Source organism: Amblyomma maculatum, chromosome 1, assembly GCF_055883805.1.
Source record: "Amblyomma maculatum isolate TAMU_Amacu chromosome 1, ASM5588380v1, whole genome shotgun sequence".
NCBI lineage: Eukaryota > Metazoa > Arthropoda > Arachnida > Ixodida > Ixodidae > Amblyomma > Amblyomma maculatum.
In genome coordinates this window covers 429,226,942-429,253,165 of record NC_139344.1, presented here as the reverse complement: position 1 = coordinate 429,253,165, position 26,224 = coordinate 429,226,942, and the positions used below count along the sequence as shown (strand labels likewise).

The 26,224-nt window shown below is 47.7% G+C and overlaps 1 pseudogene; it reads right to left on the bottom strand.

Moving 5' to 3' along the window:
* The window catches only part of LOC146209343 (uncharacterized), a 62,216-nt pseudogene extending 36,270 nt beyond the window's left edge, over positions 1-25,946 (bottom strand).
* Positions 25,947-26,224: the final 278 nt, after the last annotated feature.

Below are 26,224 nucleotides of genomic sequence, written 5' to 3'. Positions count from 1 at the left end.
CAATTTGCTGTGATGTGAGAATATTCACTCGTATTCCTATCCCTCAAACAATAAGAACATTTCTTTCATGCCCAAATGAACAAACTGCTCAGGTTGATGAAGTTAGATCACTGCAAAATGCAGGATTATCTGTATGTTATGTAAAGCAGGAGAATAGACTAGCTGAAAACAAAGCACATCAAACCTGCTGTCTCGTGGGATGCGGAAGAATTTTGCTTGAGGACTTTTGCACACTGTGCTCCTGTTGCGGCACCACACCACACAGCAGCAGGCGCCGCAGCCTGACAGCACCTGACAAATTAACATAAGGTCCGTTCGATTCACCTGTACTACGTGGACTGGTTAACATGATGCTGCACTTCGCCATTTGTTTCAGCGATGCAAGATGGCACCCTCTGCACCACGCCGTTCGTTTCAAAAAGTGCAGGCGTCGTGCAGGTCGAGTTCACAAAAAGTTAAGCAAAACTGTGCACCTCCTCAGCGGTCAGTGCCGAAATGGTGCAGCTGCAGCCGGCGCATGAAAGCAAACGACAAGCTTGCTCGACAACGGCATTGCGTGTTGTGATAAACAGTGAAGCGACCCTAGTTATTCCACTCGTCAACAAGAATGGTGCCTGTGTTCGCCAAAGAAACGATGACGCGTACTTCAAACCATGTCTAACAAGTAAGCATGTGCATGCGTTATGGTTCATGCTGATTTCAATCGTGATCGACGTTTGCGCTTCGGGCCAGCTGCCGCATGGTGTGCATACACATACATCGAAGCTGGTTCGTGTCAACGCTTTATTGCAATTTGCTTTTTGAAAATTGATCTTATTCGGCATGTCGGCGCCGGTTGATATGAGTGCCAATATAATTCACAGCTAGCCGCGAATGCGGTCGGCTTTTCTACATATATATGCATCGCATATTCATGAATGAATGAATCCTACATCGCCTGTGCATGCATAATGCCGCTCAGATCAACGGCGCTAATCATCCCAAACATGAAGACAAAGCTTTGTTGGTTACAAACAGGGTCGATGTGCTTTTCCGAACCCCGCCTGTTGAACAATGTTACCCTACATACTGCACAGAGACTATATAAAATGGTGAAGCATCACCTAACAGTATTATCATGTGCCTGCTAAAAGCTGTATTAACAGAATACACCTTGCCTTATAAATATAATCTTCATAGTGATAGGAACGCCACGAACAAATGCGTTGGTACAATGATGTTTTCGGAAGCGCACTACAAGACGTATTTAACGGCGCACCGTTCGTGGTTTTCAAGCTGTGTACAAGCATATTCTTTGCATTTTTCTCCGGCTATTTACAAAAGCACATTTCTCTTTTGTTATCATAAGCGTGCTAAATGCACGTTTTCACCAGCGCAGACGACAATCTTCGGCGCACAAGCTCCTAGTTTTTCAACATTTCGCGCGTCACTTTTTTTCTCCATCGGTTTCATATACTGTCCCGTTCGCGAGAACGCTCGTCTTCGACACGTTTGTCCCTTTTTTCCAGTTGACATAGTACCCGAGCAACGAATACCAACCGGAAGAACTTCTGTGTATTGGTGAAGGCCATAAAGAAACGACAGCGCAGTTTGATGAGACGAAATTTCTCACCTTGTCCATGCCTTGCCTCTGAAGTGTGAGACTCGCGCAACCGGCTGACCGCATGACGTTTACGACCCGTGGAAAACACAAGGGAAAACACGTCGCCGGCTGGCGTGGCCAAAATGTGGGTACTGCAAAAACGTCGCTTGCTCTGTCAAGGGCTCTGTCATGACAGACTGTAGCTGTAGCAGGCAGGGCGGCAGAGCCAAGGCAGAGCACCGAAGCAATCGAAGCACGAAGGCCAAGAGAGCGAACAACGGCCAATGCATGGTATATTAGGAGAAGCAGAAAACCCTTTCAAATGATGCAGTGGCAAACATTTTTTAGACGTAATAAGTGTATAGTTAGGTAAGAGGTAAAAAATAAAAAGAAAACGAGTAATTTTCTCAATGCTCTAGATAGCAGTGCAATCCATCTTGAAGTAGCGGTACCTGTAGGCTCCCTATCTTGAAGTAGGAAGCCTACACTAGTAGCGGAATAGCATCCTTGGCGGAAGTACTAGCGGAAGTATTCACACCAAATCGGTCTAGGAACGGGGCCTCCGCTTTTCACGTGATCAATGACGTTATGGCATCGGCAAAAAATACATACAATAAAAAAGCGCGCTCCGCGTGTTCTTTTCGGCTGTCGGTCCGCGCGCGCGCTTCTAGATCTTCTCTATCCATTCCACTGTTTTCTAGCGACCATGAGTGGCGCTTCTGAACGTCAGGAACTCATTTTGCGACGCTACCTCAGCAACATACATGAGGAAGGAGGCTACTGACACGGCCGCTCGATAGAAGCGCACTATAAAAAAAGAAGGCCTGCTACGTCGCCCGAAACCGGCGGGAGGCGCCTACTTCCCGTCGCTCCCGCCGTGGCGCCACCGTTCGGGGACAGCCGCGCGCGGAGAGCTGCGCCTGGCTGCGCTTTCAGGAAGGTGTCGGCGAGGTAGAAGCCTTTTATTTTAAGGTTATAAGAGCTCTGCTTCACACAATTTGGCAACACGAATTAGTATATACTGTCACGTCTAGTGTGACCATGTCAACACTTAGCGCTTGCTCGGCAAGGATCTATACTGGAGTGTACCCCGAAAAAAATGTGACGGTAGTTTAAGGCCACTGGATTGGAGAGCTCGCATTACCATGATGCTGCATTCGGATCAAATTGTTTGTCACATCAAAAAGTCTCCCGGCTGTGAACAATTCGAAGCTGTTCAGCTGCCATGGTAGCCTAATGCATAACCACTTAATTAACTATGTCGTGAATCCCGTGTGTCATTTTTATACCATTTACTCATTCCTGCATACAGCTTTTATACACAAATTGATGTCAACCTGTTCTAAGTTGACAGCGCTATCCAATAAAAAAATGTGCTACTATGAGCAACGTCTGTCAAAATGCGACATGTAACCAACTTTTCTATCTCATTCTGACAAATGTTACTGTGGAAATATGAAGATGTTTATTAGGTTAAATCTAGATGATAACCTGGGGTCTTCGACTCAGTTGGAGACCTTAAACTTTGTACGCCAGAACGCTATCCGTCGTGGCTTCCCGCATTTTGCATGACTGAACTAAGCGCGCTTCATAGAGCCGGTCAGCCTCAAGGTGCTACGTATATGCGCCGAACGTTTTTATTACTATTTTTATTGGCTGCTCGTAAACCCATACAATTTTTCTGGTTTTTAATTTTCAATGGAAGAACGCGCATCGAGTGTTCCTGTTGTGAAACTCTTAGCTGCGATCACAAGAATGTTCACGCTTTAGTTCGCAACTGCAGCCGAGATTCAGCGAGCACCAGAGTACGCTTATTAAATGGCCACACAAAAAAGGAAGAAAATTAGCAATCGCAGATGGAAAACCTTTCTTGAGAGAGGTTTATGCCATAGCCGTAAACGTCGCTCTACTGTTGAGTTCACATTTCCAGTCCAGCTCGCTATCAGTGGGTGCAGCAACTTAACGATATCTTGCATAGCGCCTCAGCATGGGCACGATCATTGTTTTCATAGATGAGGTGCAGGTACTGTGTACAGTGAGAAAAATGATGAAATCAAAAGTTTACACAGCTTGCTACTGCGCCGGACCTTTTCAGGCTTCATCATCCTGTTAATGAAAGTGCTCGTAAGCTGACAAAGCTTGACTACTTCCTTTGCGAGGTACATCAAGCCTCAATTGTCCTTGGTTTTCATTAGCCTGTAACTGGTCCAGTTGACTCATATTTCCTGCAGTAGGCTCTTGCACGACGGACATGTCGCCTCAAAATCATTACAAATATCGCATAAATTAAGCAACAACCTGGTAGTGATAAACAAAACTTGTGGTTCTTAAATCTCCTTGCAGAGCCTCGTTGGAGTAACCGCACTTTGCTACCTGCTTATTCACCGTATCCCGTAATTGCTGCCTCTGTCGCATATAATTAAGATGCAGCCTTAAGCCACCGCATTATATGAAACAGCACCCTACACATAGCTATATAAAGCCCCTTTTTACCGAAGCCGTACGAACATGCCCTATAGGAGTATAGTGTGCCTGACTTGGGATCCAAGGGTCCCACTTTCAATAATTCCCATTTCATCCTTACATCTTATTGACTCTATCTGGTTTGGCAGCTCCTGCCACATTTAATATGTCACGTGTTCTCATTGCGCCAAAGGTGTCTGGCCATATCACCAACTAAAGGGCCTCTTACCAAAGAGGTATTTTTCCGACTTTCCGCCGACAGAGCGGGCGCCGGATTTTCTGTGGAGCGTGGCTTTTCAGTTTATCGCATCGGCTCAGACAGTCTCAAGAGTATAAACAAATGTTGTATGCACAGGCTCCTTTGCTTGCAAAGCCACTCAGACTAGCGCGGCAAAATTTAGAACCAATTGTATGCTTATATAAAAAAAACCTTTCGTACCTTTTTCTGATATGTCCTCGCAACATAACCTGCGAGAAAAGCTTCTGGTGCTACCTCATCGTGTTTATCTGTCTCACAACACATCGTTAAAAAACCTAGTTCACTGGCCAGCTCCCTGGTAACTAAATAGGTTAAACAACGTGACGGGAACACAGGAAAAGAGGACGACACAACTAGCGCGGTTCGGCCGTCCTCTTCTCCTGTGTTCCCGTCGCGTTGTTTGCACGGTTAACCTATAATTAATCACCAACAAGTCCAATCTGCTGTCCCTTGTAGCAAATTCAATGGCAGCTGATAGGGCATAATGCTTCAGCATCTGGACTTTTTAACCGCAACGCCGCTTCCACTTCAGAGGAAGCGAGTGCATTTCCACTCCTCGCTGCTGTCTTTGCCTGAAGCGAGCTCAGCAGATAAAATTAGAGGGTCTCTTAGATGTATGAAGTAAGACTAACCGGCCAAGAAGACGCACACAGGAAAAATCGACACAGAAAGAAAGAGGCTGGACTACCAACTTACTTCATGCAATGCACCAACTAGCCCAACAACGTGTTTTACTGTTTTACTCTTAGATGTCTCTTAAGCGGAGGACGGCGAAAGCCTACCCTTCTCCTATCATTTGCCTCTCATCGTTTGCCACAGTTCATCATTTCAAGTCGTCGTTTGATATATGGGTCGTTTCCCAGTCATGATGAGTCTGCCTGCGTAGTCATTGTAGCCCTTACCACTCATAACTAAGCAGGTTACTTCTTTAGAATCAGCAGTGGGCATCACATGTCGTCGTTTCCCATATTGGTCATTTCGTAGTAATTAGCAGCAGTTATTACCACACATCGCTAAGCACTTTTACTCATTTCTAATCAATTGCGGTCATTACATGCCGTAGTTTGATATACTGGTCATTACAAACCAGTTTAGTCATTATTAACCATTATTAGCCATTAGCATTAGTCATTACCTCTATCAATGTCTATTTATAACTTTTATTGACTACCTATCACCATCAATCATTTTTATTCTTCATCTCCCTCCTTGCACGTCCGCTTTTGCGACTGACAAACCTGTACACAGATGCGACGCACAGATTACAGGCACAGCTTCTGCGCACAGACTTTCGCTCCATGAGCTTAGAACGGCTTTCGCCTTAAAAAACAAACGCATCCCGCCTCAACGTTAACCTGCTTGCACACGCGCACAGAAAAAAAATTTGCATTTACCACGCAGACACGAGGCGAACGCGTCCAGAAAGGAAGCAAACCGCGCGCTCAGTGCCGGCGACCCCGGCGGCGACGTGTCCCCGAACAGTGGCGCCCTCAGCAGAAATAGCGGGTGCAGCGACGTGTCCCCGAACAGTGGCGCCCTCCGCAGAAATAGCGGGCGCAACTGTAAACTTCCCAAAGACGCGCTTGCCCATTGACGGCGGCGCGACGCAGCAGGCTGCACCCAGTGCGCTTCTATAGAGCGGCCGTGCTACTGACATTGATACTTGAAATGCGAAGATTGTAAAAAGTTGGAGAGATCTCGGCTGACAACGTAAAGTAGCTGCGCGGATTTCACGACAGTTTGATGCGTCACCCAAAGGCAAGTTCCTTTCACAGTGTCGGCGCTTCTAGCCAGTAATATATTGTCACGTAGTGGTGACGAGGTCGACGACACAATTGAAGGGTCGATGATTGCACTAAATGAACTGTTTATTTGGGCTGACTTGCGCCCGCAAAAGAACTAAGCAACTCGGCGGCGGCGATAGAAACAAACGTGCTCGTCGATCGTCGAACAAAGAATGCCCGTCACACTCGGCAACGCTCAATTTAAAGGCTGCACAGAACAATCTAGATAACGTCGCAAACAGCTACCAGCACGGGCTGGAACATTGTGGAAAGACACCCGAGTGGCCGGAACCTTCGAGACAGATCTCGGTGCATCTTTCGCTACAAACAAAACTGATAAAAGTGTGACTTGCGACATCGAGCATTAACAAACAAAGATTACGGAACCGATACGCGGTCCAGAGTGATAAGCCTGTATGCCGGCAGCTGTTGAAAAACAACAAATACTGTTTGAAGGTTTCGCGGCATTACTCCCCCCTTTAAAAAACATCGCCTCGATGTTCCAAAACAAAGAAACTTAAACATAAACACTGCAAAGTTTAAACACCACAGATTCTTTAACGCGCGTAATATGGCTTCAGTCGTACAACATGTACAATTTCTGGGCGTGCGCGTCGCCGTTGTGATGCTGACGTTCCGTCGGGAATGACTTCATAGTCCAGTGGTCCGACGCGGCGAAGGATTTTGTATGGCCCAAAGTATCGATGCAACAACTTTTCACTTAATCCGCGACGGCGAATTGGTGTCCAAACCCACACTTGGTCTCCTGGATTGTACTCTGCATGGCGTCGTCGTAAATTGTATCGTCGACTGTCGGTGCGCTGTTGGTCTTTAATACGCAGCCGTGCAAGTCGTCGGGCTTCCTCTGCACGCTGCAGGTAGGCGGCGATGTCAAGGTTGTCTTCGCTGGTTACGTGCGGCAGCATTGCGTCGAGCGTCGTCGTGGGCTCCCTGCCGTACACAAGCTTAAACGGGGTCGCTCTGGTCGTCTCCTGGACTGCCGTGTTATACGCGAAGATCACGTACGGCAAGATGGTGTCCCAGGTCTTGTGTTCAGCGTCGACGTACATAGCGATCATGTCCGCGATCGTTTTGTTCAGGCGCTCCGTGAGGCCATTGGTCTGGGGATGGTACGCAGTTGTTCGTCGATGGCTTGTGTGACTGTATTCCAGGATGGCTTGCGTCAACTCTGCCGTAAACGCGGTTTCCCTGTCCGTGATGAGCACTTCTGGGGCGCCGTGTCGCAAGATAATTTGTTCGACAAAAAATTTGGCGACTTCTGCCGCGGTACCATTTGGTAGTGCTCTTGCTTCGGCGTAACGGGTAAGGTAGTCAGTGGCTACGATGATCCACTTGTTACCCACAGACGAAGATGGAAAGGGGCCGAGGAGATCCATCCCAATTTGCTGAAAGGGCAGGATTGGGGGCGGAATTGGATTTAGTAGTCCTGCTGGTCTGATCGGTGGCGTCTTGCGTCGTTGGCACTCACGACACGTCTTCACGTAGTGGGCAACTTCGGCAGGCAGTCGCGGCCAGTAATACTTCTCTTGGATTCGACGCAACGTGCGCTCAAATCCGAGGTGGCCTGCTGTGGGCTCATCGTGCAACGCCTGCAGAATTTCTTGCCGAAGGGTTTTAGGCACTACGAGAAGCTGCGTGGTCTTGTTGGGTGCGAAGTTCTTCTTCATGAGGAGGCCATTGCTTAACGTGAAGGATGATAAATGTCGCCTGAACACACCAGGAGGGGAAGCGGTCTTTCCTTCCAAGTAATCGGCTAGCGCTTTCAGCTCAGGGTCTGATCGCTGTTGTTCTGCGAAACTGCTGGCGCTTACCGGTCCCAAAAAGGCGTCGTCGTCATCGTCCTTCGGGGGAGCATCGACGGGAGCGCGGGATAAGCAGTCTGCGTCGGAATGCTTTCGGCCCGACTTATAGACTACAGTCATGTCAAATTCTTGAAGTCGTAGGCTCCATCTGGCAAGGCGGCCGGAAGGATCTTTCAAATTAGCCAGCCAGCAGAGCGCGTGATGGTCGCTTACCACCTTGAATGGTCGGCCGTATAGGTATGGACGAAACTTAGAAGTGGCCCAGATGATTGCAAGGCACTCATTCTCGGTCGTCGAGTAATTGACTTCGGCTTTTGTGAGTGACCTGCTAGCGTAGGCGATTACTTTCTCCTGTCCGGCACTCTTCTGGACGAGAACGGCTCCTAGGCCCACACTGCTCGCGTCGGTGTGAATTTCGGTCTCGGCGTTTTCATCAAAGTGGCCAAGTACAGGAGGGCATTGCAGGCGGCGCTTGAGTTCGTCGAAGGCTTCTCCTTGCGGCCCTTCCCATTTAAAAGGTACGTCAGCCTTTATAAGCTGCGTCAACGGTTCGGAGATCCGCGAAAAGTTTCTGACAAATCGTCGATAATAAGCGCACAGCCCAAGGAATCGGCGCACAGCTTTCTTGTCGGCAGGTGGTGGGAATTGTGCGATTGCAGCTGTTTTCTCCGGGTCTGGGCGAATACCGTCCTTGCTAACGATGTGACCTAGGAACCGGAGTTCTTCGTAGGCGAAGTGACACTTCTCTGCTTTTAGCGTTAGTCCCGATGACTTGATGGCTTCCAACACTGTCTGTAGTCGTTTTAGGTGGTCTTCAAAGTTTGACGAGAAGACAACAACGTCGTCCAAATATACCAAACAAATTTGCCACTTCAACCCTGCCAGGACTGTGTCCATTACTCGTTGAAACGTGGCTGGTGCGGAGCAGAGGCCAAATGGCATCACCTTGAACTCATAAAGGCCGTCCGATGTGATGAATGCGGTCTTCTCGCGATCTCTTTCGTCGACCTCAATTTGCCAATATCTGCTCTTCAGGTCCATCGATGAGAAGTACCTTGCATTGCACGTGGGCCTTAGTGTCCGATCCCGGCTGCGTCGTTTCTTCAGGTCATGGCCGGGGCATACCGTTGTTACTTCGCTGGGCGGCGGTGTCTGCTTGCACTTTGGTCGTGTTGTCGTCGATGACGTCGTGTGGAGCGGCGGTGAAACGGCTGCGTCGTCGTTAGTGGTCGTCGGCGGCGGAGGATCTTCGTCTTTTCGCCGTTGAGCAACCTCACCTCCAAAGGTTGCTGCCTTTAGTTTCCCCTACGGGGGCTTGGGGACCTTCCGCGCACACTATCATCATAGTTACGTCCTGGCGACGCAAAGCGGGCCCTGTACGGCGATGGAGACCTGAATTGACGGCTTGGTGGCGCGATCTCACCGCTACGCAGATAGTTGTCGATTTCTTGCGGTCGTTCACCTGGGCGTGGTCGTGGAGCGTCGACTGCAAATCCGCGGAGACCGATTCGTCGGTACGGGCCGTGCCGCAGAATGTGGCCAGCCTCACCACAGTGAAAGCATAATGGCCGGTTGTTCGCTGTCCTCCATGCGTCGCACTTCCTGGGGCTTGTTGGTCGTTGGTAGGCTTGGCGGGCGGGAGCCAAGGGGCGGTTTTCAGGAACAGGCCGGTAGCGGCGAGGGCTCGGAAAGGTATCACGTCGGGGCTGAGGGCGACGTAATGCACCAGCGTAGTTCATCGCTGTTGCCTCTTGTGCTGGAACAGTCGCAGCCGTCGCTTCAGGAACGCCCAGCGCCTGCTGGACTTCTTCACGGACGACGTCCGCGATCGTCGCCACCTGGGGTTGTTGCGATGATGGCTGCATTCGGCGGAGATCCTCTCGCACGATCTCCCGGATGAGGTCACGAAGGTACTCTCCACTTGCAGATGCGCTGGGGTAGTGGGTTGAGTAGTCTGGCTGATGTGGCCGCTCGTAGTGGCGCATCCGGGTGTACAACGTCTTCTCGATGGCAGACGCTTCCGTTTCGAATTCCGCCACTGTTTTTGGCGGATTTCGGACAAGATTTCCAAAAAGCGATTCTTTGACGCCTCGCATTAAAAGTTTGACTCTCTCACCTTCAGTCATGTTACGGTCGGCGCGGCGAAAGAGGCGCTTCATCTCCTCAACGTACGCCAGGACAGACTCGTTAGGAAGTTGCAGTCTTGACTGAAGAAGGGCCTGGGCTTTTTCCTTTCGGACGATGCTTGAAAAGGCAGTCAGAAACGCTTCCTTGAAAGTCTCCCAATCCTTCACAGTTGCCTCATGATTTTCGAACCAAACTCGGGCATGTCCTTGAAGAACAAAGTAGACTTGCCTAAGTTTCGCGGCGTCATTCGAGCCGTTGAAATCTGCCACACGGTCGAAAAGGTCCATCCAATCTCCCGCATCTTCATCCGGTAGTCCATGGAAGCGGGGGGGCTCCCGGGGTTGGACGAAAATAACCGGTGCTGTAGGGTGGGCCATTGTCAGCGTCGATGCCTTCCGAGATCGAATGGTGTCAAGCAGCGGACCGTGTTCGGGTTGTAGGCCTTGAAGTTGGCGGCTGGCTCGGTGACCTGTAGGCTGGTCTTCCAGGGCGACAGGAACACGGCTTGGGTCTTCGCTTGTAGGATCAAAGGAGGCACCTCCACCAGATGTCACGTAGTGGTGACGAGGTCGACGACACAATTGAAGGGTCGATGATTGCACTAAATGAACTGTTTATTTGGGCTGACTTGCGCCCGCAAAAGAACTAAGCAACTCGGCGGCGGCGATAGAAACAAACGTGCTCGTCGATCGTCGAACAAAGAATGCCCGTCACACTCGGCAACGCTCAATTTAAAGGCTGCACAGAACAATCTAGATAACGTCGCAAACAGCTACCAGCACGGGCTGGAACATTGTGGAAAGACACCCGAGTGGCCGGAACCTTCGAGACAGATCTCGGTGCATCTTTCGCTACAAACAAAACTGATAAAAGTGTGACTTGCGACATCGAGCATTAACAAACAAAGATTACGGAACCGATACGCGGTCCAGAGTGATAAGCCTGTATGCCGGCAGCTGTTGAAAAACAACAAATACTGTTTGAAGGTTTCGCGGCAATATGTATGTGTATACGCATGCAGGTATCACGATCGATTTTTGTTGTGCCATTTAGCTGCAGCACGGCAGCATTAAGGCGAACTGTGCAATGCTGTAATGTGAACGTTATACATTAACTAAGAGCAATAATTTCGGTTTTCGTTTGTAGCAAGGATAGCGCAAAATTTATTTGCGTGCGCGCAAGAGAGAGAGAGAGAGTATGTGCGGGCGTGCATATGTGTGCGTGCGTGCGCGTGCGTGCGTACGCGTGCGTGCGTGTGTATGTGCGCGCGGGAGTCAATTATACGAACCTGATAAATGAGTGCCTCTTTACATGTTCTCCATGATTCATCATATGACCGAAAAATCCTTATGGACGTGCCTTTCCGGGTAGAGAAAGAAGTAAAAATCTGCATCTTCGGCAAAGAATACTGGAAGAGTGCCAACACGGTATGTGCAACACTTAAATTGATGATGGTTATACCTAGCTGCTTTTCTTTCTTTTTTTTTTCATTCAACTAGCGTTAGGAATTCAGTATTTCACCTGTAACCGCCTGTAACTGCATATACAAATCTGCATGCACATGCATATATAGATTCAAGAATGATATCAGGGGCCCTATTTGTGTGTGTGTGTGTGTGTGTGTGTGTGTGTGTGTGTGTGTGTGTGTGTGTGTGTGTGTGTGTGTGTGTGTGTGTGTGTGTGTGTGTGTGTGTGTGTGTGTGTGTGTGTGTGTGTGTGTGTGTGTGTGTGTGTGTGTGTGTGTGTGTGTGTGTGTGTGTGTGTGTGTGTGTGTGTGTGTGTGCATATGCATATACACTCGGTATTTCGCGGTATTTCGGAAGTACTCGGTATTTCTTTGTTGAAGCACGCGCGGAGAGAATATTAAAAATCGTGTTGACGGCAGCTTAGTGATGTTAATTGAATTTACTGTTAAAATATCAATGTAACAGCACAGAAGAAGATGAAGTTTAGAACACAAGTGAAGGAGGAAGACATTGGAAAAAGACTCTCGTGCCGGACGCGCTGCCGTTGACCAGCTGAGCTCCCGACCCTATCGTCTTGTTGTTCAGCGCTCCGACGTCTTACCCCCTACGTAACAATGAAGACGTTTTGTGTGTGTGTGTGTGTGTGTGTGTGTGTGTGTGTGTGTGTGTGTGTGTGTGTGTGTGTGTGTGTGTGTGTGTGTGTGTGTGTGTGTGTGTGTGTGTGTGTGTGTGTGTGTGTGTGTGTGTGTGTGTGTGATGAAGTCGTCATACCGCCACATTCAGCAGTGTGTGTCCAGGCGTCCTGCTCCCGTGCTATTAACGACTCTTTTGAGGCAACTGTGGCGCCTCTTAATTTACAGTGCGTAAAGAAAAATGCGTTAGTGCCTCATTGCTTGGTTCGCGTGAAAGAGGGCCGTACCGAACTGTGGACTATAAATTGCTCATCGGAACCAGTTGTTTTTCCAGCGGGCTCCGCGCAACTCTCCCGAATTGTGTAGCTGTCGTTACTCCTTCTCTAGACAACACCGATACTAACTCACCTGCTGACGAAAATCTTCTTCCGATGATCAGCGCATCGTTGAACACCTCACAACGACAGATATTGAAGAACTTCTTGTCCCAGCACCTATCCGTCTTTAATTTCACTCAGTCCGACGGCTCGCAACGTTTTCCGCTGTCGCGCGCACGCCACAGGATTGACACGGGATCTGCCCATCCGATCCGTCAAAAGCCGTACCGTGTGTTACCATCAGAGCGTAAGATCATCACCGAGCAAGTCCAAGACATGTTGAACAGGGGCGTAATACAGGAATCCTCAAGTCCTTGGGCTGCTCCCGTGATATTGGTGAAGAAAAAAGACGGAACATGGAGGTTCTGCATTGACTATCGTCGCCTCAACTCCATCACTAAAAAGGATGTGTATCCTCTCCCACGCATCGACGATGCCATAGATTGCCTTTTCTCCGCGTCTTATTTCTCTTCAGTTGATTTGCGATCGGGTTATTGGCAGATTCCGATGGACCCTGCTGACAAGGAAAAAACTGCATTTGTTACGCCGGACGGCCTATTTGAATTTAACGTGATGCCCTTCGGCCTATGTAATACGCCGGCCACGTTTGAAAGATTTATGGACACAATACTCCGTGGCCTAAAGTGGAAAATCTGCATGTGCTATTTAGATGATGTTGTTATTTTTGGCCGGACTTTTACTGAACATAACACGCGACTCGCTGTTGTTTTAGATTGCCTACAGAAGGCTGGCCTTGCCCTGAATTCCAAAAAGTGCCGTTTTGGTGAACGTCAAGCGCTGGTACTCGGGCATCTCGTCGACCGCAATGGAGTTCGGCCAGATTCACAGAAGACTGCGGCAGTTGCAGCATTCCAACGACCACAGACTCAAAAGGAGCTCCACAGTTTTCTGGGCCTGTGTTCCTACTTTCGACGATTCATCCCAAGGTTTGCCGACGTCGTCTACCCTCTGACATCCTTTCTACAAAAGGACGTCCCTTTCGACTGGACCTCAGATTGCGACGCGTCTTTCCGCCAACTAAAGGTTCTGCTTACGTCACATCCCATACTACGGCACTTCAACCCCTCCGCTCCGACTGAAGTCCACACTGATGCAAGTGGGATTGGTGTTGGCGCTGTGCTTGTGCAACGTTCGACAACAGGCGAGCATGTAATTGCGTATGCAAGCCGTTCCCTCAGCAAACCTGAGCGTAACTACACTGTTACGGAGCAGGAATGTCTCGCTGTAGTTTTCGCTGTTCAGCGGTTTCGGTGCTACCTATATGGACGCCATTTCACGGTTGTGACGGACCATCATGCCCTGTGTTGGCTTGTCAACCTTCGTGATCCATCTGGTCGTCTGGCACGCTGGGCCCTTCGTCTGCAAGAGTACGACTTCACTGTTTCGTACAAGAGTGGCCGCAAACACGCCGATGCAGACTGTCTTTCACGTCTTCCTCTTCCTACGACCGTATGTGACTCTGGTGATTTCGATCATTACATCGCCTCCGTCGTGCCCGAGTTTCCCGACGCCTCGGCTCTGCGGACTGCGCAAGAAACTGATACGACCCTCGAGCCCCTGCTTGCGGAGGCCCGGGATTCCACTGCTTCCAGCCCATTTTGTCTCCGTGATGCCCTTTTGTACAAAAAGGCTTACTCAAGCACCGGTACGAATTTTCTGCTTGTGGTTCCCGAGAGCTACCGCTCGTGCATCTTACGCGCCATGCACGACGACCCCACTTCCAGTCACCTGGGCTCTGCAAGAACGCTCCATCGTGCCCGCGACCGGTTTTATTGGCTAAAGATGCGCCAGACGACTGAGCGATATGTGGCGAGCTGCACTGAGTGCCAATGACACAAACGTACACGCCACAGGGCCTGCTGCATCCTGTGACTCCACCACGTGGCGCATTTGAGAAAATCGGAATCGGCCTTATGGGTTCCTTCCCGAAGTCATCCGACGGAAATCGTTGGGTCGTGGTTTGTGCCGACTACCTCACCCGGTACTGCGAAACGGCAGCTCTTCCTTCAGCCACCGCTCACCACGTGTCCCTGTTCTTGCTCCGTTCTGTGATCCTCCGCCATGGACCTCCGCGAGTGATCATCAGTGACCGAGGTCGCCAGTTTATGGCAGATGTTGTGGAAGAGCTTCTTCGTTTGTGTGCGTCGCATTTTAGGCATTCCACACCATATCACCCTCAAACCAACGGCTTGACGGAGCACACAAACCGCACACTCACAAACATGCTATCTATGTACATCGCATCTGACCACAAGAATTGGGATACTATACTGCCATTTATAACGTTTGCATTCAACACTGCAACCCATGAGACTACTGGCTGCAGCCCGTTCTTCCTGCTATATGCCCGTCCTCCTCGGTATTGTCTAGACACCATTCTTCCTTACTCTGTCCATGATGAACCGTGCATCGCGGAAACTCTTTGTCGAGCCGAAGAAGTTCGCCGTCTCGCCCGCTTGCGAATTCTCGCTTCGCAAGAGCGTTCAAAAGCTCGGTACGACAGCAGGCATAACCATGTGTCTTACGCCCCTGGAGATTTAGTGTGGCTTTGGCGACCTCTCCGAAAGCGTGGTTTAGCCCAGAAAATGTTGGCGCATTACGCTGGCCCTTACGTTGTGCTTGAACGCGTCATTGATGTGAACTACCAAATAGCACGTATGACAGCAAGTGGTCGTCGTTCAGTCAGAACTGAAGTTGCCCATGTCGCCCGGATGAAGCCGTGTCACTCTCGTGGAAACGAATAACTACCTCGCCCGGGGGCGTATTGCCAAACCATATCCCGTAGGCGCACTGGAGCAGACGACGCCTTCAGCGAGTAAAACGGCGATTGTTGCTGAAAGATCTCTCTGAACGCAACCTACAGGTAACATACACTCACTGTAAACGGAGATTGTTGCTGAAAGATGTCTCTGAACGCAACCTAAAGGTAACATACACTCACCGAGGCAGGAAATGATTATGGAGAAGGTAATTGCTTAGTGTAACTGTTGTCATAGCGATTGTTACTTAAAGGTGTCTGTAAACGCAACCTAAAGGTAACATACACTCACTGAAGGCAGGATATAATTACAGTGAAGGCAACAACACAATAGTCGAACGCATGTTTAAGTAGCATTAGTGAAGAGATGCGTGGTGTTAATCCATTGCGCCACCGAAACAACGGGAGCGGTTGCCTTTAAATGTGTTCTTATTCATTTAGACAATATATCCACTATTTGTCGCCTGGTGTCGCTGCTCAGAGGAATCACGCGCCAGAGCGTCGTCTGCTCGAGTGCTCCTACGGGATATGGTTTGCTAATACGCCGCCCGGGGGGCTTCGTCTGCCCAGAGGGAAAATGTAACAGTACAGAAGAAGATGAAGTTTAGATCACAAGTGAAGAAGGAAGACGTTGGAAAAAGACTCTCGTGCCGGATGCGCTGCCGTTGACCAGCTGAGCTCCAGACCCTATCGTCTTGTTGTTCAGCGCTCCGACGTCGGTATTATGCATATATTCATCGGCGGCAAAAATTTGCAGGACACGAGAAAATATTTTGTTTTCTGTAAAGTGCCGCATATATGCTGTGACATATATGCGGGTTCAACTTTTATGAGTTTGAACCAGTTATATGCTTTCGTCTTCGATTCCATGACGCGCATTGAAAAGTTTCGCCCCCGTTAATACAACGAACAGAGCTTGATGCGAGGGCATTGATGGCGTCAACATTCCATGACCATAAACAGTTGAGAATGACTCAACAGAAACCTCTGAGGCTGCAGTGTCTGAGCAGCAGTTCCTACAGGGCCTTCAGAAATGCAAAGAAAAATTGTGCAAGGCTGGGAAAAGTGCAGTTCAATTTTTTATCATTGTCATGACGAGGAAGTTCTCTCCGAAATGAATTATTTTTTTTACTATGCTTTCAGAAGGCTAGCCAGTTCTGTGCCAGAGAGTTCTGGCTTGCATGTACGAAGTTCACCAGTAAAGGAATGTTCATCTCTGAAGCCTCTCCCTAAACGAAGGCACCTGCACGACAAATGACACCATTACAATCATTGGCTTAGATAGGCACAGTTTTGCCCTATCTCTCATTTCGCCAAATAATTCAGCAGTTTTTTTTTTTAACTGAATGATATAGGACGATGCCTCAGTAACCTGTGATTCATTGATAATGGTGCAAAATAACTCAGGGGAAGAATTTAGACAGGCAAGGTAGAACAATAGGACTAAAATTTTATATGAAGAAAATGAAAGTAACATTTAACAGGCTAGGATAGCAAATAGGAGTTTACAATAGGTAGCAAGGACCTCGGAGTGGTTAGGAAATATGTCTTATAAATACAGGTATAGCAACCGCCTGTCTCTTAGATGGCAGTCAAATAACTAGAAGAATAAAATTGACTTGAAGTACATTTGGCAGGTACTAGCTCTCAGATCATGAATGGTAGCTGCCCAGTAGTATACCTCAAAAAGTAAATAGTATATGTGACAGCTGTATCTTTTCAGTACTGCCTATTGGGCAGCAATGAGAAGGCTAATAAAAAGGTTTCAACATAACTTTTAGACAATACAGACAGTTTTTATATAGAAAACGATAGATTTAACACTAAGAGACAGTAAGTGAGCAGAGAGAGTGGTCAGGAATAAACGTGAGTTATTAACATTCTAGTTGAAACCAAGGAGAAATGGACATGGCAGGACATTCCATATTCAGGCAAGCTAGCCGATGGTTGCTATAAGGTAACTGCACTGCATTTCATGAGAAGGCAAACGTCACAGAGGGAGGCAGAAAGGTGGGCGGATGAGATCAGGAAGTTTGTGAGGACTAGGCGGGTGCAGCTGGCACAAGAAACGGTTATATAGTTTTGCCCTGCACAACTGATGGTAATGGTGTGCATTGAAAAGCACTCATAATACTTCAAAAAAAAAAGTGTTTACCATGTTATGCCATTATTGCTATGCATACACCTGAGTAACACGCACTGTATGCCATGTGCGGATTATCCTTCCTTTAGCTGATTTTTACAGACAGTGCAGACTATATATCTGGAAATTAGAGTATGTTTCTCATCTATTTTTTATTGCATGCATAGTTAATCTCTGTTTGTCTTTTAATTCCTGCACATGGCTTCATTTTTTTTTGTTCTTCTTTGTAATGAACTTGCGTTCATTCCAATGTAAATAATGTACATAATAAATAAACTTAATTGAATTTTCAATGACATTCGAAGTCTTCCCTGCATATCATGCCTTCTTCGAGAAAATGAATCTATCGATTGCTTTTACTTGCATAGAAAAGTTGATGCATGGTGTGAAAGCTACAGGTACTGTATGTTCTGCTAAATTTATGAAGAGCATGGGGCTATGCTTTCAGTTCTGAGATTTTTTTTTTTAACTATATCAAGCAGAAATCTTCACCATTTAGGGTATAGTTTATGGAAAAATCGTCAGTTGGTTCCAGCTAGAGCCAGTTACGTCCAGAATAGCCCCACGAGCTTAACTAGCTGTTGATTTTTGTCCAGTTAAAAAAAATTAATTGTTTAAATTAGAACGGTATGATCGAATGAGGGCAGGCATAATAAAAATGCAGCTTTGATGAATGCTGCTGTGAGAGACATGGTAAACATTACTGTTATAATTAGCTTATGTTCTTTATTTCTTTTTCTTAACGGTTTAATTATCATTGTTAATTAAGTGGAAGCAAAACATTTTTCTCGCCCCAGGATATGGTATTGAAGACTGCATGAAACACCTGAGCTGCAGCTAGAAAAAAATACGATGAGCACAGCATAAGAACGGACAAGAGGTAATATAAGTAGGACAGTACATACATATGTATAAAATGAAATAAATTAAGATCGAGAGTAAAATGGATATATATATATATATATATATATATATATATATATAGGTTGCGAGAACATAACGTACTAGACTGCTAAAAGAGTATATAGCGAAGTATACGCTTGATTAAAGGAAACATTTTTTATTTTTCATTTCACTCAACGTTTCGATCGGAGACCGATCTTTCTCAAGATCTTTCAAAAACCAAACCATCGAAACGTCGAGTGAAATGAAAAATAAAAAAGGTATATATATATATATATTGTCACGGACAACAGGGCTAGACGTGACTAAAACGACGGGACGAAGCTGTACCAGCAGGCAAAGTTCGGCGCACAGCACGTGAGTCAACTTCAGTGTCCTCTTCTTCCAGGCGCAGCAAGAACATGGCGACACCAGGTGGCATTACTCCCCCTCTTAAAAAAAGAAATAAGGGACGGAGAGCGAGCGATGGCCAATGTAAGCGAAAACAAACATCGGCACATGGACAGCACAGATAACGGAGGCGGGGTAAGGTGTCCTACGCGATAACGAAACGAGCGCATAGCGCACTACCGGGTGAAATAGGGCTTCATGCGGACAACGTGCACGACCTCGGAGCGTGGTTGCCGACGCGAGGGCTGCACAGTACCCACTGGAAGAACTTCGTATGTCACTTCCGTGACTCGGCGCAGAACTTCGTAAGGTCCGAAGTAACGGGAAATCAGTTTATCATACAAGCCGGGCCGACGCACCGGGGTCCACACCCAAACTTTCTCTCCAGGATGGTATGCGACGTGTCGATGACGGAGGTTGTAGCGGCATGCATCCGTGCCCTGCTGTTGCTGAATGTGAATGCGGGCAAGCTGACGTGCTTCCTCAGCGCGCTGAGCAAACTGCTCGGCGTCTGGAGTGAGTGGATGATCATCTGTGCAGCTCGGAAGCATAGCATCCAACATCGTCTGAACGTCACGTCCGTAGACTAGGCGAAATGGTCTCTTGGGTGGCTGTGTTGTAGGCATATGTGATGTAGGGGAGAATTCCATCCCAGTTTTTGTGCTGAGAGTCTATGTACATTGCGATCATGTCGGCGATGGTTTTGTTGAGTCTCTCCGTGAGGCCGTTCGTCTGTGGGTGATGTGCAATAGTTTTTCAGTGGCTGGTATGACTAAGCTCGAGCACGTCGTGCATGAGTTGTGCCGTAAACGCGGTGCCTCGATCGGTTACGACTAGGGACGGTGCGCCATGACGCAACACGATTTGCTGCATAAAGAATTGAGCGATCCCAATTGATTTGCCCCGCTACACTGCCTTGGTTTCCCCATAACGTGTGAGATAGTCGGTCGCAACTATGATCCATTTGTTACCCATCGATGGCAGCGGAAATGGGCCCAGTAGGTCGATGCCGACTTGGTCAAACGGTGTCCGAGGCGGAATAATAGGTTGGAGCAAACCCGTGGTTGAGAGGAGGCACTTTTCGACGTTGACACTCGCGGCAGCCTCTGACGTAGCGATGGATGGCGTCAGAAAGTTTAGGCCAATAATAGGCTTGACGAACTCGAGCGAGTGTGCGTGCAAAGCCCAAGTGGCCGGAGGTGGGCTCATCGTGGCAAGCAAAAAGGATATCATCGCGAAGGTCGGCCGGCACGACAAGGAGGTACGCTCAATCAACAGTGCTGGAGTTTCTCTTGATTAAAACGCCATTTCGAAGACAGAATGCAGACAGGTGTCTTCCAAACTGGCGGGGGACATCAGCAGCGCGACCCTCCAAGTGGTCAATGACAGGTCGAAGGTCTGGATCAGCTTGCTTTCGGGTCATTATGTCTGAGGCATTCACTAGTCCAAGAAAACCTCTGTCATCCGTGACGTTATCGACAAATCCGACGGGTGCCCGCGAGAGCGCGTCAGCATCTTCGTGCTTCTGACCAGATTTGTACACAATGGAGAAATCAAATTCTTGAAGGCGAAGGCTCCATCGTGCTAGGCCACGGATGGATCACGGAGATTGGCCAGCCAGCACAAAGAATGGTGGTCAGTAACGACTTTAAACGCGCGGCCATAGAGGTAAGGCCTAAATTTCATAGTTGCCCACACAACCGAGAGGCATTCCTTTTCCGCAGTGGAATAATTTGTTTCAGCGCGGGAGAGCGTGCGGCTGCCATACGCAATGACCCTTTCCACGCCAGCTTGGTGTTGAACGAGTACAGCGCCAGGGCCGATGTTGCTGGCGTCGGTGTGGACTTCGGTGGCAGCGTCTTCATCAAAATGCGAAAAACGGGGGTAGTTTGCAGTCGTCTGCACAGCTCCGCAAAAACTTCCTGTTGCTCGGCGGCCCACACGAACTGTGTATCATCCCGCGTGAGGCGGGTGAGGGGTGCGGCTATCTTGGAAAAGTCGGCGATGAAGCGGCGGTAGTAAGCACACAAACCCAGGAAACGTTTTAAACTCCTCTTCGTGGCAGGAACGGGAAATTTAGCGACAGCGGCAGATTTGTCGGGGTCTGGCCTAACGCCTGCGGCACTCACAAGATTACCGAGAAACTTCAACTCTTTGTAGCCAAAGTGGCACTTCTCGGGCTTGAGCGTCAAATCAGCTGACCGGAGGGCATCTAATACTGCGCGAAGGCGTTCGAGGTGTTTATTTATTTATTTGAAATACCCTAAAGGCCCAATAGGGCATTACATAGGGGGGGATGTGGAAGCAAATCAGGGTAGAACAAAAACAGATTAACAGATGATGTTATGGTGGTATGTGAGGGAAGTATATAACTAGTCATAGTAATCTTTATACAAAACTAGAAAAAAATAGTCGGGCAAGCAATATTTCAACATAATAAGAGAACTGTACAAAGATAAAAATGTGCAGCGATTACAGCAAAAGGGAAAAACATGCAGATCGCCCATGACAGACACTACAAAGCTGAAACTAAAACAAAAAAAAAGATAATAAATGAAACATTTGAGATCTCACTGACTCAGAAACACAGATTGCACCGAAAGAATCAAGGAAAGGAAGCTCTACACAGGGAACGACAAAACCGCGCAAATTGACTACGATGCGTCTGAAGAAGCTAGCAATGCTGCTTGAAACTCTGATAAATCAGTCAAAACAGCGATATCTGACGCCAACTCATTCCATTCATTTATTGCTAAAGAGAGTGGTGAATATTGGTATTTTTTTGTTCGTGCGAACAGTGGGAGGATTTTGTTCGCATGGTCAAGCCGGGATGAGACGTGAGGAGCAGGAAGAAGATGGGAGCGAGCAAATTTAGAATTGCTGTAGTATAATGTGTGAAGAAATGATAATCTCGCAAACTTCCTTCTGAAAGCGAGCGATGGTAGGTTTAAAACTTCTTTAATTGATGATACGCTCTGAAATCTTGAGTAGGATGATGTAATGAATCTTGCTTCTTTATTTTGAACGGATTCAAGAAAGATTCGAAAGGGAGTCCTGGTGAGGATGCCATATGATGGAAGCATATTCTAAGGTTGGCCTTATCAGTGTAGTGTAAGCTTGATGTCTTGTATTAGAATTTGCGAGGTTTAAACGGCGCCTTAGCATGCCAAGTTTTCTGAAAGCTTTGCCGGTGATTAGGTCTATATTAGCATTCCAAGAGAGATTAAAATGCAAATGAACACCCAGATATTTTATAGAAGAAACAGATTCAACAGCTTTACCGTTGATTGTGTACACGCTAAGTAACGGTCCTGGAACAGACGAAAATCTTATATGTTTTGTTTTTTCTTCATTAATTTCCATTTGCCAAGTACGGCACCATTCAGTTAGCCTGTTTAGATCGGACTGGAGCGTATGTGCATCTTCCGCGCTAGATATTGTTTTATAGATTACACAGTCGTCTGCAAAAAGGCGAATTGATGAGTTGATGTTACTTGCTATGTCATTTATGTAAATTAAAAAGAGCAAAGGCGCGAGAACTGTCCCTTGTGGGACACCTGATTTTACACGTGCAGGGTTTAGGGATGCAATCATTTATCTTAACTGATTGGAAACGATTAGTCAAGAATTCAGCGATCCATCTGGCCGTGTTATCATCAAGCTGCAGATTTTTAGTTTTTAACAGTAAACGTTTGTGAGGAACACGATCAAAGGCTTTTGAAAAATCGACAAAAATTGTGTCTGTGTCAAGGGACATATGGAGCGCATGATGTAGGTCAGTAACTAATTCAAATAACTGCGTTTGACATGATCTTTTGTACCGGAAACCATGCTGGTTTTCTAGAAGCAGATTATTTAAGTTTAAATGGTTCATAATGTGAGAAAACAAGATGTGTTCTAATAGTTTGGAGCATATCGATGTCAGGGAAATGGGTCTGTAGTTAGTAGGATCAGAAAAAGCTCCCGCCTTATGTACAGGAATGATGTGAGCGATTTTCCAGTCATCCGGGACGCATCCTGAGTCAAGTGACTGCTGAAATAGCAGCGACAAAAGAAATGCTGATTTATGGCACGTTAGTTTGAGAAGTTTGGAGGTGATGCCATCGGGGCCAGGACGGGTGGAAAGCGGAAGTTTGTCAATCGCCTTCGCTACACCGTTTTCAGATATTACAATTGGGGGGAACTTAAACTGTGTACACGAAGGAGTGAGTACATGGGAACTGGTAAGTGGCATCTCGTCTGTGAACACTTGACGAAAGAGTTCACTAAACGTTTCAACGATAAATGGAGAGGAAATGGCTCAACCATTCTCGTCCGTTAGGATAGGCGCAGTCTGGTTGGGTTTGGGATTAACTGAGCACCAGAATTGTTTAGGGATGGTTTTAAGCATATTCAGCAGTATTTGCATTATGAATTTGCATGCTTGGTCTATGTTTGGAAGTGTTGCTGCCTTTCTATGCCGCCACCTTTGCCAACCACTTTCATTTTGCTGAAGCAATTGCTTATAAACAAGGGCGTAAACAACAGAAACTCGAGTTCTTTTAGATGGCAAAGGTTGGCGCGCGCTCAGGCAACAACCTTCAAAAGATGCAGGCTCGTCAATGCAACGCGGCGGTTTTTTTTTAAACTTCTTTATAATTCGCGCCAAATAGAGCGTATGCGTGACGTCATTCGACGACATGGCCCCCCAGCTTTCATTGGTCGCTGGAGCCCATGAGCCACCATGTTTTGTACGTATGGGTGTCTATGGAGCCTTCGCTACCATAATACATATACTTTGTAGCATCGAGGCACCCTGAACACCTTGCCCTGATGCCCTGAATATACCTTGCCCTGAAGGGAAAAACTGGCCACCCTGTATACGCAGTGCCTGGCGTCATCGACGGTACCGGAACCATGGAAGAATGCAAACATTATCTTCATTCATAAGAAAGGGGACTCTAAGGGCCTTAAAAATTACAGACCAATCAGCTTACTGTCTGTTACGTATAAGGTATTTACTAAGGTAATCGCTAATAGAATCAGGACAACCTTAGACTGCAATCAAGCAAAGGATCAAGCAGGTTTTCGGAAACGGTACTCTACTATTGATCATATCCATACTATCAATCAGGTGATGGAAAAATGCTCGAAATATAACCAGCCCTTATACATTGCATTCATTGATTACGAAAAAAGCATTTGACTCAGTTGAAACCTCGGCGGTGATGCAGGCATTGCGAAATCAGGGGGTAGACGAGCCGTACGTGAAAGTGCTGGAAGATATATAGTGGCTGCACAGCAACCATAGTTCTGCATAAAGAAAGTAACAAAATTTCCATAAAGAAAGGTGTTAGGCAAGGAGGCGCAATCTCCCCAGTACTGTTCACAGCTTGCTTAGAGGAAGTATTCAGAGATTTGGAATGGGAGCTGTGAGGGATAAGGGCAGACGGAGAATACCTCAGTAATCTGCGATTTGCTGATGACATTGCCTTGCTAAGCAACTCGGGGGATGAACTGCAAATAATGATTGATGACCTAGACAGGAAAAGTAGAAAGGTAGGCTTGAAAATCAGTATGTAGAAGACTAAGGTAATGTTCAACAGCCTCGGGAAGGAACAGCAGTTTACATTAGGTAGCGAAGTAGTGGAGGTAGTAGGCGAATATGTATACTTAGGACAGGTAGTAACCGCAGATCCAGACCATGAACAGGAAATAATAAAAAGAATAAGATCGGGATGGAGCGCATTTGGCAAGCACTCGCAGATTATGACTAGCAGCTTACCGGTATCGCTCAAGAGGAGAGTATACACCAGTTGCATCTTACCTGTACTCACCTATGGGGCTGAAACGTGGAGGCTAACCAAGAGAGTTCTGCTTAAGTTGAGGACAACTCAGAGGGCTATGGAACGAAAAATGGTAGGGGTAACATTAAGAGATAGGAAGCGTGCAGAGTGGGTCAGAGAAATAAGTCAAGTTACCGACATTCTAGTGGAAATTAAGAAGAAATGGGCATAGGCAGGACATGCAGTGCGAAGAGAGGATAACCGATAACAAACTGGATTCCAATGGAAGGAAAGCATAGCCGGGGGGCGGCAGAAAATTAGGTGGGCGGATGAGGTTAAGTAGTTCGCCGGGGTCAAGTGGATGCAGCTAGCACAGAACCGGGTTAAGTGGAGAAATATGGGAGAGGCCTTCGCCCTGCAGTAGGTATAGTCAGGCTGATGATAATGATGATGAAGTGTACTGAGCGCAAAACAAGCCGTCGATCTCAAATGTGGTGTCGAGGTTTTCTTGGTCAAGGTGGTCGAAGGTCTATTTAGCGCCTTGCAACTTAGTTACGCCGCTATGCAGTCATAAGTTGTTGCACAGAGCAGCGAAGAGCCAAAGGATCTAAGCGAGTACGTCTATGATTTTGAAAGTGGCGCTTACAGCCTAGCTGTGTAGCCGCTTCTTTAGAGCATGTAAAATCACGATGCTTAAAATGCATGTTTGGTTTGTGTGCAGTGTCGGGCAGTATAGCTGCGGCAAAAGGAGGTGAAATGAAAGGTATTACAAGTCGTTTAAAGAAAAAAAAAATAACTGGGGCTTAGCTTGGTTAAGCCTGGTAGTTGCGAAAGCAATACCCTGTAACTACGCCCTGGTTCAGCTGGTGGTGTGGCTGGTGATGGTGCCGAACACGCATAGCCGAACGGGTTGTTGGTAAAACGTCTGTGAAATTCACGCGTGGCCGACTCAAACTCCCCGACTCTTCTCTCGTAGTCTTCGCGACGCTGTTCGGCAACGTCTCCCTCGGGTTGAGTCAGGCCAGCCTTGGCGAGACACTTCTCCCGTCTCTTTTTCAAACGCTCTTCTCGCTGTTCGGCTGTTTCTTCGGCACGTCGTTTCCTTCCGCTTTCCTTTTCCTTGACCCGAAACGCACGTTCCTTCTCGAGCCACTGCTGTCGCGGTTCCGGGGTTTCTTGGCCACGTCGCTGCCGTTTGGTCCTGTTCCAACGTTCTACACTGGAGAGATATACGCTACTGTCTTCGGTATCGCTATCCATGGTGTTGAGCGAACTCATAAAAACCATATTCCATTCTTCCGTTGTTTCCGCAGATGAGGTTGTACGTTGGTCGCCGAACTGCATACTGGGCACGCCGCTTAGAAAGTCTTTCTTCACGTTCTTCTTCCGTCTCCGTAGCTCGCCGTTGCTTCATCCGTTCATTTCGGCGAGCTGCCTTAGCGGTAGGCGGCATCGTTGATGCACACCGCTTCGTATGGCTAACGGCGTGGGCTAGGGCCCGATTTGTTGTTGTTATGAACTTTATTTTTCCACCGATGTAGGAGGCCCCCTACTCCCCGCCCCCAACACGCAGGCCTATGGGACGGAGGCCGGGGCCTCCGCGACTAGACAGGCGAAGCAAGTGTTTCTTCGCGGCTTCAGCCGCCAGGCGGATAGCTTGCTGCTGGTTGGCGGGGGACTCGCTTCGCAGTAGCAGTTCCCAGGCTTCTCTACTATTTATGTAGGCACCAG